Genomic DNA, 14295 nt, shown 5'->3' on the forward strand with positions numbered 1-14295 from the left:
ACCCCCACAAAATATGTGACTCTTGTCACTCTTTTTCCCTTCTAATGGGCACAAACCAGGAAGGGCCCAAGTATTTCACAGTTGCTGGTGTAACTCCATGTACATAAGTATTTGACAGCAGTTTTGACCAACAGCTAGTCGCAGACCTCTGAACTATATTTATATATGATTTCTTTTTTTTTTTTTTTTTTTTTTTGAGATGAAATACATTAGGGCCTTGCTTGTTAGTATGGCATTAACTCCCCACAATTGTTATGGCTGCTGCATTGAAACTGGAGCTTAGTTGAGAGCATAAAGACTGTAAATGTTCACTCAGAGAGGGTTCAAAAGACCAAAACTATTCACAAATAGATGTAATCTTTGTGAAATTGCTTGATTTGTCTGTGAAATACAAACAGGGACATAAAGCGACTTGAAATATAGCTTTTCCTCTTCTAGAAACAAGTGTATTATAGTACACTATTTTTCATATTCAAAAAGAATTTGAAGAGTATTTAAAGATAAAACTGATTCAGGTACCCACACAGTTTTGCAGTTTCACTGAAAGTTGCAAACTATGATAATCATAAAGTACGTAAAAGACAAAACAGCTCACTTAGTAATTTTCAGAGAACTACTGCACCCTATACTTCACCATCAGTAAAAGAAGTTTTTAATAATGTGGGTATGTACTTTCCCAGTATAGTCTCTTCTCCACTTAGATTTAAAATGTACATTATTCTTCTTAATATGTGACTTTTATTCAAATAGTTGAAATCTTTCTTACTGTGCAGGTAGTGGTAACTAATAGTCAACACTCCCATTTTTCTTGCAGACAAACCCAAGAAAGACAAAATAGTGACATTTTTCTTAATTACTGGTATACTTGGGGTAGGGTTTAATGCTAAATGACATTTATGGATTAATGCCATGTAATCTGAATATCCTGATGAAAGCGACTTCAGAAAAACAGATAGGCTGAAAGCAAAGTTAGGGAAGTGATATTGCTCAGGGACTACCTCGGGTTTTGAAACACGCTCCACAAGCACTAAAATGCAGTTTCTAAAGGGACTGTAGGTTTCTGTTTACTTGCATTACTCTAAAATTTTATCTAGTATATGATGTTTACTGGGATAAAACCAGATAAGATATTTCAAAGAACACTTCACACTTATCTTTTTAAGTAGGCTCAACAATCCAGCTGCATACTAAGATCCATTATGGCAGTACAAGTCACACAATTATCCTCCAGACAACATGTCATGCAGGTTACATCATGCAGCCCAGTACACAGCACAGAGAAAAGTCCCAAGCCTCTGGTCCAGCTAAAAGAAACTCTGCGGTCATTAAAGCAGAGGTTTAAAAAAGTTCCTTGAACGCATACTTTTAAAGATGCATTGAGCAGAAGGTGAACTTCCTTTTCAGAATGCACCTCATATGGCACGCCATTGTACTAATCTTTGCATTACCTTCCAGGACCAGCTGTGACAAGTCTCAAAACGTATCTGTATCATGAAATATGTAATTTTATTTCCATTAAGTTGAATTAATCTACCTGCTCATTCCTGCTGAGATTTATAGAAGGTAGTGTATGGGAAAAACTCCAGCTACTTTAGACCTGCAGAGTGGAATAGAATGGATTTTGCTGTTACAGAAAGACTGCAAACCAGAAAGTATCCTGAAATATATTATAGAGTAAAAGAGATGGACTTGTTCCTAGAATGCAAAATCTATTTTGGATTTCCTATACTCAGTATCTTGGATGTCTATCCTACTTAACATTTTTTGCAGAACTTGGCTTGGACGGGGATTTACATTTCAAGCAATATGAAGTCTTAAGAGCAAAAAAAGTAGTTTTAAGAGCTGTGTTTCCATCTCACTTCTTTATAACAGTAGCACTGCAGATGAGGACTAGAAACATGGTATCAAAATCTGCTACAGTGGTTACACAGTAAATGGGAACCTTTTGACCTTGAAATTTGCTTTCTAAAAAGAAAAGAATAAAAAAGAAAGAAAAACAACTTAGCCAGAAAAATGTATTTCTCTTCTGAATATTTTTCAAGCTGCAACACTTCATACTCTGTGTTTCTCCCAGATGAATGTTGGAACTAATTGCATCATAAATCCCTTACAGATTATTCCACATGATCTTAGAGTGTGGTTCAAATGAAATTATTATTAACACAACTATTTTTTTCTCTGCTACTCTGTTTACAACCCCTGTATCTATATACTGCCTTTTAAGTGTACATGATGGCTGTCAATCATCTGCAGGCCAATTTCAAAAATATTAGTAAATTTATATGTATTCTGTATTCTACAAAGTTTTGACTTCCTGGAACATTTTACTTATGGTATCTAAATGTGTCTATGTATCATGTTAGTGTGCTCAGTATCCTTCTTTTGTCCCTTCATTTTTATTTTCATATGACTTAATTCATTTGACCTCAGCTTAAGGGACACCTTTGTCTGTTGATTTCACTTTATCTTTCATGCCTAATTTTCCTGTCCTTAGGGGCACCTGCTAGGCTGGCTTTATACTTAGAAAGACAATTTTTTTTGCACAGCTTTCAAAACCTGTTAATTTAATTTGATTTTCAGTGTTGAATTGGGTTTATATGGTAAGGTTTAGGTAGTAGAGGGGCTGTCACACTTGTTTCTGTGAGAAGATGCCACCATGTCTGAGACAGGTTGTTCCAGGCAGCTCTAGGACAGGCCTGCTTCTGGTCAAACCCAAGTCATCAGTGACAATAGTAGCACCTTTGTGATAATTATTTAAGAAAGAGGAAAAAAAAGTTGCATAAAAGAAAGCTGGGAAACAGGAGTGAGAATAGGTGCCAGAAACAACTGACATCAAGGTCATTGAAGAAGGAAAGGGAGAAGGTGCTTCAGGCACCAGAGCAGTTTCCCCTGCACCCCATGGTGAAGACCACAGTGAGGCAGCTTGTCCCCCTGCATCTCATGGAGGTCCATAGTGGATCAGATACCCATCTGCAGCCCATGGAGGACCCCATGCTGCAGCAGGTGGATGCCTGAAGGAGGCTGTGACCCCATGGGAAGCCCATATTGGAGCAGACTTCTGGCAGGACATATGGACCCATGGAGAGAGAAGCCCATGCTGGAGCAACTTTGATGGCAGGACTTGTGACCCCATGGGTGATCCATGCTGGAGCAGTCTGTTCCTGAAGGACCGTAGCCCACGGAGGGGAACCATGCTAGAGCAGAAGAATGTGAGGAAGAAGTAATGGCAAAGAGAACATGCGATGAACTGACTGCAGTTATCTTTCTCATAGAACTTGGGTGCAGGAGGTAGAGAAATTGAGGGTGAAGTTGAGCCTGGAAAGATGGGAGGAATGAGAGGAAGATGATTTTTAGATTTGTTCTTGTTTCTCATTAACCTGCTCTGTTCATTTGCTAATAAAATAATTTCTCTAAGCTGAGTCCTTTTGGCCTGTGATGGTAATTGCTGAGTGATCACCTGTTCTTATCTTAACCCAAAAGCTTTTCATTGTATTTTTCTCACTCCATCCTGTTGACAGGGTGAAGTTATAGAGAAGGTTGGTAGGCACCTTGCAGCTAGCCAAGGTCAACCTACCCAAACAGTATTTCTTCATTTTATTTAAGTAGCCATCAGAAGCCCCTCTCAACTGAATGCCTTCCTAGATATTGTATGTTTTCTATTTTTGAGGTTTAAATTTTCATGTAGCTGGGGACTCAAAGAATGCATAATGTTTTATGAATGAAAGTAAAATATAGAGAAATGATTAAGATTAAGAATTATTCTGGTAATAAACAGACTCAGAGAATGGTTGAGGTTGGAAAGGCCTATCTAGTTGAATTCCCTGCTCCAGCATGGCCACCTACAGCCAGCTGCCTAGGACCATTTGCAAACAGCTTTTGAATATCTCTAAAGATATCTCCAGCCACCCTGAACAAATCCATTTAATTTAATATGTAAGCAATTTCTAGAACATAGATTTAAACAGGGAGGAGTGATAAACAGTAAAATCATGCCAACTTTATCTTCGTTATCTGCAAAGCAGAAGGTTACTGTTGTATGGCAATCCCATATCTAGTCTGCTAACTCACATGAACACTTTCAACACTTTCATTGACTTCAGAGCAGAAATCACTGATACTGAAGAAGTACACAGATTTCCAAACTACCTCCCCTTTCCCAGTGTCATGACTTCTTTCCAGGGTGGTTTGTCTACAAGGGGGGCAGCAATGACAACCTCTTAAATTTTTTCTTCCCCTCCTATCTTCCTAATGTGCTTTGATTAAGAGAAGAGTGCAGTCGTCTAAGGGCTCCTCACTGGTTTAATGCCATTTAGCAGAACACAAAATGCAACTCCCTTGAATGACAGCACAATTCCATTACTGTAAAAGCTACTTGCTGTGGACTGGGACAGTGCTAGTGTGGGACAATACATATTTTTAATTCTTCATTAGGAAAATCCTTTACACATAGTATGAAATATATATCTCCTAGAAGAAATAAAATGAGCTCTGTAGCCACTGTGTCTGCCTTTTGTAGTGAAAAATGCACAATGTAGAATTGATGAGATCTGTATTAACATCTTTTCAAGAAAGGCAGAGAGCTGATCTTCCTTGAAACGCAAATAAGAAAAGGCAGGTATGTTGATTCCCTGTATTGGATGCAATAAGGAAGGATAGTTCCAGAATTAGGGAACCCAGTATTAGATTAAGAATTAACTTGGGAATTTCAGTACCAGGATTCAATTTCCTGCTAAGCATGTGACTTCAGTCTGGGTGAACACTCACAAGTCACTTAGTCACACACAACTTCCATGCTCTTTCAGTAAATTTATAATTAGAGTATTATTACTCTGTGAGAACACATACATAAAAGGTTTTCAGATATTGACTATTCAATAATAAAATATATGAATTGGAGAAATCTGAGCAATGCACACCCAGACATGGCACAGAAGAGTATGCTTCTGTGTGTATTTTCTTCTTTTCAGTTCTAGAATAGCCTTGTTTTAGAGCTCAATAGGATCTTAAACAAACTTGATTCATTATGCTTCTTTTTTAATCTAAAAATTGCATTTCATCTTCCTGAGGTTTCTGATTTGTGAAAGTTTATTTGGGATCAAAACCAGAAACCAATACATTTCACTGCGATAAAAGTTTTAAAATAATTAAAAGAAGCTTATTGTTTTAATTGAAATAACATACTTTAAACTTCATTGAATTTAAGCATTCCACCCCCCAATCTTTATTCTGCAGTTCTCCGTTCTATTGGAACATCCCATCTGTTTAGCTACTTTAAATATTAAAGTAAATTTATTTTACTGGTCATGCTAGTTTATTCACATTTTTCACATTATATGGATAGCAAATGGGAGGGAAAAGGGATCTACTGCATTCCCTGCATGTCCTTTTAACCCCTTTCTGTGTTTCCCTAGAAATGACGGCTTACGTGACAGGATAGCCCAGTACAGCAAACGCTCAGTGACATTGGCTTTTTATCTCTAGCTTCTTGGTTAGAGCGTCTTTTAAAAATATTTTCTTTATTGGTTTTTTACACTGTTTATCACCATAATAATTGAAGTGTGGACAACATTCCTGCAGGATACTAAAGTGGTATCAAGTTTTGCAGACTGGAACTGGGGACAGTGAGGAGAATAAGAAAGGTAGAAATTCTTATAAAACATGCTATTTCTACAGAAAATCAGCTCTGATATTCAACTGAAATTGTTCTACTACTTCTATTTGTATTATTTTTTCAGGAAGAATAAATGACTTGCCAGAATTCTGACAGAAGATCAGTGGCATGGTTAAAAACAATCTGCAACTCCTCTTAGTCAATGCCTTCCCCATATGGTTTCTCTTTGAAGTCTACGTTTTACATTAACAACTGGTTTTATAGTTCTGTTTGTTGCTTTTGTAAGCCCCAATTAAGTCACCAGTGTTGGATGCTTGTTTTTATTTTATCCATTTGCAATATGCAATTATGGCACAGCACGGAAATTAGGGGAAAGAAATTTTACTCCAATGCTACTTGTCATAATTAAATCTGTACACTAAAAAGACATGAGGAGAAATGACGTGTCCCAGGTCACATCATATACATAATGCTAAAATCTCTTCATCCAAATGGGCAGCCCTATTCACAATTACTATGTGAAACCGGTTCCAGGCCTTGTGCCCTAGACTGTGTCATTGTTCACGCAAAACAGGAGAGGTTGAAGCAGCAGGACCCACGCCAGGGCCCAGTCTCTGGGGTGGCAAAGATGCTCTTGAGGAAGATCTGAATTCAGGATGCTGCTCTAAACTCAGAAAACTAGAGACCTGAGTGCAGGTCTTTGCCTTATCAGCTGAATATCCTCATTTTAGACTACTTGCTGTAATAAGATACCATTTTGTATATAATTCTCCATATCTTTATTGTATGAGACTGCAAGAAGAATGCTCTAGCAACACTTGCCACATCTCACCTGAAGGCAAGATAGGAATATTGCACCACTCAGGGATGTTCTATGGCTCAGTCTCCAAGCAGTTTGGCCTTTAAAAACTTATTCCAAAAAAATGCCAAAAATACAGATAGGTGTTTAAAAGGGATTTAATGTCTCAATTTGGCAGTGATACAACCAATAGGACTCCTATTTCACACCACAGAGAATTTGAAGGCTTAATATTGTAAGAGACCCTGGACTCCTCACTGCCAATTTTGATACTTGAATAAGAACATTCTGGAATAAGAATGATATTGTCTAGCAACGCTGTCAGAAAGTATTTGCTTAAGACTGTGTACTACTATGGGCCCAAATTGAGAAGTACACTCAATAGACAAGTAAATACAAAAAACCAGTGAAGCAGGTAATGACAAAAGTATCAGGTATTTGAATACCCGTGTTCAGTTTGTTCATGGTTTTACCTCTATTTTCTGTCATACTTTTTGGGTTGGACTTTCTAAGACTTTTTGAGGGGAAGGAAGGGTTGAATATACTGAGTAAAAGGACAAAAAATATCCTAATAAAAGTACATTATACAGTTATCTAGGATAAAATTCAGCATGCATGTATAGAAAATGTTCAATAGTAAGGTAATTGTATTACATTTTCACTTAGTGTGATGTGACACCACTGTTGTGAATAAAGGTACATGGAGAAGTAACAAAAACTGAATATGCTTTACAGTGGGTTATCCATATTGGGCAGTCATACCTCTTAGGGGGCAAAAAACCCCAAGAGAAATAAACCCCCCCTTGTTCTTCTAAGGGACACAAACTTTTTGGACTAGGGGCATGGAACATTTGAGTTTGTAGGATGTTGTTCGTAATAGGTGATTTTCTTCTATGTAACTTGTAAATAAAATAAATATTTTCTTTGATTTTTAAAAAGAGTGTCTATATTGTTACAATAAAAGCAAGGAGGCATGGTTGTGAGAGCCAATGCTCAAATATATTAACATGAAATGGAATAGCAAAAAGACAGGATAATACAAACATAGAGCTTTTAGTTATTTAAAACAATTTCCCTTACATTAATGCTGTGTAAATATTAAGAGGCCCAAAAGGAAAAAAGAAATAAATTGAAATATCTTATTTCTTTGAAATAGGAAAAAAGTAATAATTTGGAATCTTCTATTTAAATTTCTTTGACTTGGCAATTTTTTGTTTAGAATAGGAATATTTGTGACAATATGCATAAGCTTTAGCATATTCTTTTGAAAAAAAATCTAAACTTCCCTAATATTCTAACATGCATTATATTAATATCAAAATTGGTTTAACATCAAATGATTATAACTTATTAGTGGCTCATATGCTGTATGAGCTACACACACACACACAGAAATCCTGAACTGTGACAAACATATGCTATGCTGACAAAGTAGATCATTGCCACTTTACAAACAAGAGATTTGATTCCAGTTTAGTGTTGCACTTGAACAAAGAGTAAGCATGAATAAAAGCATTTTCTGGAATATATACTGTGGATACTATATCCAAAGTAGGGAAAAGGCCGTGGTGAACCATGATTTTATCTGGACTGCCTAACAAGTTTCTTCAATGGACACAAGCAACATGTGGAAGAAGTGTGGAATAGAGGAGGCTGAGTAAGAGGGATGCATGAATTTCTAATTTTTAAACATTAAAATTTATTACCTTTAACATCACATTTAAAATGTAAGCATTTTAAAAACAGTTTTTACCCAGAACATAATTAGTGTGCTCATGCAGGTACAAATCCTGGGAAATGCTGCTGCTCCCACTGCCTTCAACAGACTGACTTGTGCAAGGTCATGAAGCAAATCACTGTCAGAATTTGCATCATGACTGCAAGGTCAAGATCATGGTCCTATCCTTGGATGTGACAGCTTTTCAAACTCTTTACATGCTAACCACTTATGAAATTATGAAGAGCTAAATAGACTGCATTCATTAAGAAGGGTAAGTTTTCTCTTTTCTTATTCTCTGGAGACAAGCACATGGATAAAATTGTATTCTTGCAAGAAATATATCTTTATTAATGACAATTATTTCAAAAAGGTAGAACCATCAAATTAATTTAAAACACTGAATAATAATTTGATTTAAGATTTCTCTTCAACCATGGAAATCAGACCTATTATAAAGGTGTTTAAATTAAGAATCTGCATCAGTGATTCAGTCTGGAAAAGTAAATCACCAGAATAGACGTCTAAAAAAATTGGGGGAACCTGACCACTGTGTCAACCTCTGACCTGTTGTGGTTTAACCTCAGTTGGCAAGGTGGTCACTCACTCTCCCCACCAGTGGAATCAGGGAGAGAATCAAAAATGTGAAAGTGAGAAAACACAGGTTGAGATAAAGACAGTTTAATAGGTAAAGTAAAAGCCACACACTCAAACAAAACAAAACAAGGAATTTATTCATCACTTCCCATGTCAGGCAGGTGTTTGGCCATCTCCAGGAAAGCAGGGCCCCATCATATGCAATGATAGCTTGGGAAGGCAAAATGTAATCACTCCAAATGTGACCCACTTCCTTTTTCTCCCGAGATTTATATGCTAAGCATGATGCCACATGATATGTGATATGCATTGGGTCATTTGGGATCAGCTTTCCTGGCTGTGTACCCTCCCAACTCCTTGTGCACCCCATCCTCCTTAACTGGTGGGGTTAGGTAAGGAGCAGAAGAGGCTTTGTCTCTGTGTGAGAAAAGCTCAGCCATAATGAAAACATCCCTGGGTTATCAGCACTGTTTTCATCACAAATCCAAGACATGGGGCAATATTAAGAACTGTGAAGAAAATTAATTCTATCCCAGTCTAAAATCAGCCCACATTCCTAGTCCAAACTAGGAATTATTGATGTCATGTAGAAGTTGGAGTATGATATATTTTTTATGACATTCCAGTTCTCAGGCACTGTACAATGAATACACTATTATTCTGGGATAAGAGTAGTCTTACTATCATCCCAGAAACCAGTATAGCACTAGCAAAATATTCTTTCTTTTATATGAACTTCATTCACACTGAGGCCTCAGAACTTTTCACAGCCATTGAAGATGAGAGCTGGAGGATAACCGATGAGGGGAAATTATTAGTATGTGCATGTACTTGTCAGTGTGCGTGACACAGATAGAAATGAGGTATTTCTCTTCTTATCATATAAATAGAATAACCTGCTATTAAAATTGTGGTTAAAAATGTTTTAAAATAATCTATGAAGTATTGGCACATTTATTTTTATAAATTATTCATATTACAGGCTCAGCTTATTTGCTTGCACATAGTTATATAGAACCACTTACTCAGGATATCTGGGCTACTGGATATCCATTTGTAGATGACAGATACGGTTCAAGACTTTGGGACTATCTGGACTTGTATTTGAGTAAACAAGCATTTTACCTTAAGGTATTCCAAATGACACTAGATACCCTACATGTGAACAAGTGCATCAAGCCTCTACTGTCTGACTGTAGAGGAATCACTCTATTCCTCACTGGCTGTATTAACTGGAGACCTGGTCTCATTTCAGACGGTGCAGACTGTCCTACTTGACCTCAGTAGAATATCAGTAAGGCTGAGTAACTCTCATAACATCTGTGACATATCTGGAAACCCCATTTTTTTGTTTATATACTCACAACATCTTGACTGACAGTAGGAATCTGTACTTTGAAAACTGCACCCATCTCTAGGGTTTGGTTGGCTCAAAAGCTCTCTAAGAACTGTTGGGGATATTGAGTATATCCCCATGGCCTAACAGATCTTTGTACACTCATCACACAGTTAAATTTAACATTAATTCCAGCATAGCAGTTACATCAGTTTGCTTCCAAAAGTCCCAGACTGAAGTATAATCCACATACATATTGCAAGACCCAGGAACACTGCAGAGGAACATGAGATAGGTGTGATATCCCATAAACCCCCAGAACATCACCCTCATTCTTCTAGTACATTATTTTTTCTCTATCTGATCTTCAACAGATAGTCCCTGTGTAGTTTCTATCTGCCTCCCTCCAAATAAATGCATATTAAACTATATTCATTGTTGCTTTCCAACACTTATTGACACAAGCTCTGAAGAAGGGAAAATGGAGTTCAGTACTTTACATATATGCCTTTCAGTGCCTGTCTGCATCAGGGTCTTTCAGTCTAAAAATGTGAGCCTGGTGACTCACCTGGTCCACCTGAGTGCCGCTAAAAGAGGATATTCATTTCTCCGCTAATGAATCCACTGTTAAGGCTTACTAGCATGTTTGTGGATACCTCTTCCTGCTATTTGCAAGACAACCCACATACCTGCTGCTTTGAAGAGAGCCAATAGGAATAGCAGGAGAAGACAGCACTCAAAAATACTGAGACACTGGCACATCCCAGGGAGGAGCTGAAAAGGCCAATGTGAGTTTGAGAGCGAGCAGTCTTCTTGAACATGGAACCAAGCCAAAAGATGGAGTACTTGTCACTATATGACATACACTTTATCCTGGGAAGATTAAAAACCCCATTAGCTTTTTCCAGTAGATTTTTTTTCTTATAATACATCCAATCTATGAGCAAAAATAGATCTTAGAGCAAGCACGCCCCAAGCAGTACCTCCTGACACAAAATACTGCAAAAAGTGTCTGTCTCCTGCCTCATTCTGAAATACCACACCAGAATAGAAAAGGTGAAATCTAAGAAGGTTTTTCTGCATTTAATAGAGGACCCCAATATAGCTCTCCCTCTCAGACCATAAATTACTCTGAAAAATGCAGAAACCAGTCAAAAAGAAACACCCTTCCAATTTGATCTCTAAGTCAAATTACTGGATTGTCTGAACAAGAATTTAGGCACTTCTCCTAGACAGAATTATCCACGGAGAGCTAGCATCAAAGGATTTTCCTTTCTGAACCCCAGACCTGTTGCAGAGCCTAATTTGGAGATGCCCCAACTAGGGTTTTTTTCTCAGACATATACATGTATTGAACACAGTGAATCAATCATCTACAGATCCTCTGAACTCCAGCTATTCAGGGCAGAACAGAGGATGCTCCCAGGCTCTTTGCAGAACCAAGAGCACTTCTGCAGATTATATAATTTCTTTTTCCTTGAAAGCATTTATTTGGAAGAATGGCTACTATCAGACCAGAACATCTCTCTTCAGAATTACTGGAAGTTATGCTTATGGTGAATATAAGGGTTCCTTGGACCTGGGATTTGTAACATTGAAATGGACTCTTGAAAATAACTTGTCTGGCATTTTTAGAGAGAATAGTCTCTCAGGAAAGAGAGAGAGAGGTCAAATCATGACCAGCTGCCTGCAGAATTAATTCCCAGCCATGGAGTCCTTTTCTCTGTCCTTTTTAGCTCTCTTTCAGTTCACAGATGCATGTCTCTGTGCTTGTCTAAAAAGTTTATGAAAGCAGCTTAAGCCTAGCAACATGAGCAGGGCAAAAGAAGAAAGCAAATATATTTGCTATGAACTTGCTACAGGTTCTGAGAGCTGTGCTTTGACAAGGTTCACAAGTCAGTGTCTGATCAGTAAGACAATATCTGCTCAAACTGCACTACAGGAATGAGAAGAGCAGGTAGTCAAAGAAAGACGACAGCAAGGGCAGCAGATTTGTGGAGCTTGGGAATACTTTGAATCCCAATACATGCCATTTCAGTTTTGAGGATTTCATGACTATGTTCTTGCATAGTAGCTGCCAGCAATATTAAGAGCTGTGCAGAAAAGTGGTGGTGGCCAGAACAAATTTTGTGATTGCTGAGATAAAACTATGAGAAGTATAGAAGTGTGATGAAACAGGTTAAAAACTGTGGGTAGGTGTGAGTAGTAGCTATAAAGTACAATGTGACATAGAAGCGTTTTGAGGATGCAAGGTTGTCTGAGGAATCACCTTGAGGTTCACATACAGATTTTTATTTGGGTTAATAGTCCAAGACTCAATTTTTAGCAGCACTGTTAGAGCACAGACTTCATGATGAAGGAAGGGGGATAAAATATCTGAAAGGCAATGTGACAGAGTGGAGGACGATACAGAGAAAGGGTACAGCCATTTTAGTCATAGCAGTCCCTGCAGATGATTCTTAATTGACCATCATAGGGAGGACTCAGATTCTGAGAATGAGAGCCAGGCGTGTGATTTTGCTGTGGTTCAGGAGGAATTCCTTTCATCAATGACTTCTTTGGGGTAGTATCCCAGAGGACTGGCAGAACACAGCACGTTGCATGTGCCAAAGCTGTAAGATGTCGCTGTTATTCCCAAAGAACACTGAAAACACGATGCAAGTCCGGGTTGCAAGCTATGGCCACAGCAACCTTGTTTAATCACCCATAACCTTTATAGCATGGTTTGCAAAAGAGAAACTACATGATTGGCCTATTGGCCCACCACCTCCCAAGATGATAGGCTGAGCAGTAAGACACCCATTTCCAATTATTATTCTCACAAGACTGAAAACAATTCTACAGTTTCCACAACAACTTGCAGGTGCAGAAATGGTTTACATTCTTATAAACTGTTGTCCATCCAGTTCTCATGAGAATGAAAGCTTTCACAGAGAAGCTGTGAGAAGCCAGATTTCTCTAACTGCTTTCTTATGAGAAAGGAAAGTTTCACAGGAAAATTCCTCTGCTAGCCCTTGCTAGCATCCACAGTAAGACTACATGGTGTTTTTATGTGTTTGTAGCTTTGTAGATTTTTTATGTATGGCTGTATAGTTTCTAGCACTTTCTCACACTTTAGAACAATAGTTACCCTTTCTCACATATTATGCCACACTCCTGAAATTCTGTTTGGTCTTACTTGCAAGGAAAAGAACCTCTAACAAGGACATCCTTTTTTGCACCAGCTCATGGGCCGAAATAATAAGATACTTCGTAGACATAACAAAATATAAGGCTAAGAACCCTTGGAGGGGCTCCAATGGGGCAGATGCAAGGGTGGGTTACAAGGGCAACCATTCTCCTATTGGATGTACTTGTTAGACATACTAACTAGTTAAACTTATAAAAACTGAAAATTTGATGCTGTGCATGCGCATAGGTATAATATATGTACCTGAAAGCTTTCATTGATGTAGGTGATTAGGGACAGGCGTTCAGAAGATATCACGTTGTGCAGAACAGGTAGAACCCCTCCCCTTTGCAGGTAATACGTGACCAGAAGGAAGTGACGCGGCAGACCCAGGTTATTTAACCCTATGTAACCCATGAATAAACGCCATTTGCCGTCCACCACATTGGTGTCTGTGAGCTGATGGCCCGAACGACCTGAGGTGGTCGTCGTGCCATTCCTGAAACAGGCCGCTACGCCTCCGAGAGGCAACACATTGAAAGATAGCTCTTTATGTTATCAATTTTAATATTGTTTGGAAAGTGTTTCTTCTGATTTTAGGCAACACCACCTCACCTCATTTTCAGGGGTGGGGAGAAGGGAGGTTTTTTCCTAGACAGGGTAAAGGAGTATCATCCAGGTCATGCAGTGCAATGTTCAGGTATTGTCAGGGGGGTCCTGTGATTAGAAATCACATATAAATCATTCACCTTTTTCTTGTACACTCTGTCATTAATGTTGTTGCTGCTATAGTTTGTTGTGTTATTTAATTGCTGTTTTCAGTAACTTGTTCTTAACTCATCACCTCTACCTTTTGTGCTTCCAATTCTCTCAGCCCAGCCGCCTATCAGGGGAAGGAGCAGGAGAGAATGAGCAAGTGGCACATTGTTTGGAGTAGTTTCAGTGGGAGCACTAAACTGGAGAATACCATTCTTAAACCATGACTGCTTCTACCTGAATCTTCCTCATTTGATGGTAGCATCTATAGAGGCAGGATTCCACATGTAACTCAATGTTGTCTCATACC

The sequence above is a fragment of the Coloeus monedula genome, assembly GCF_965178545.1.
Source record: "Coloeus monedula genome assembly, chromosome: 2".
NCBI lineage: Eukaryota > Metazoa > Chordata > Aves > Passeriformes > Corvidae > Coloeus > Coloeus monedula.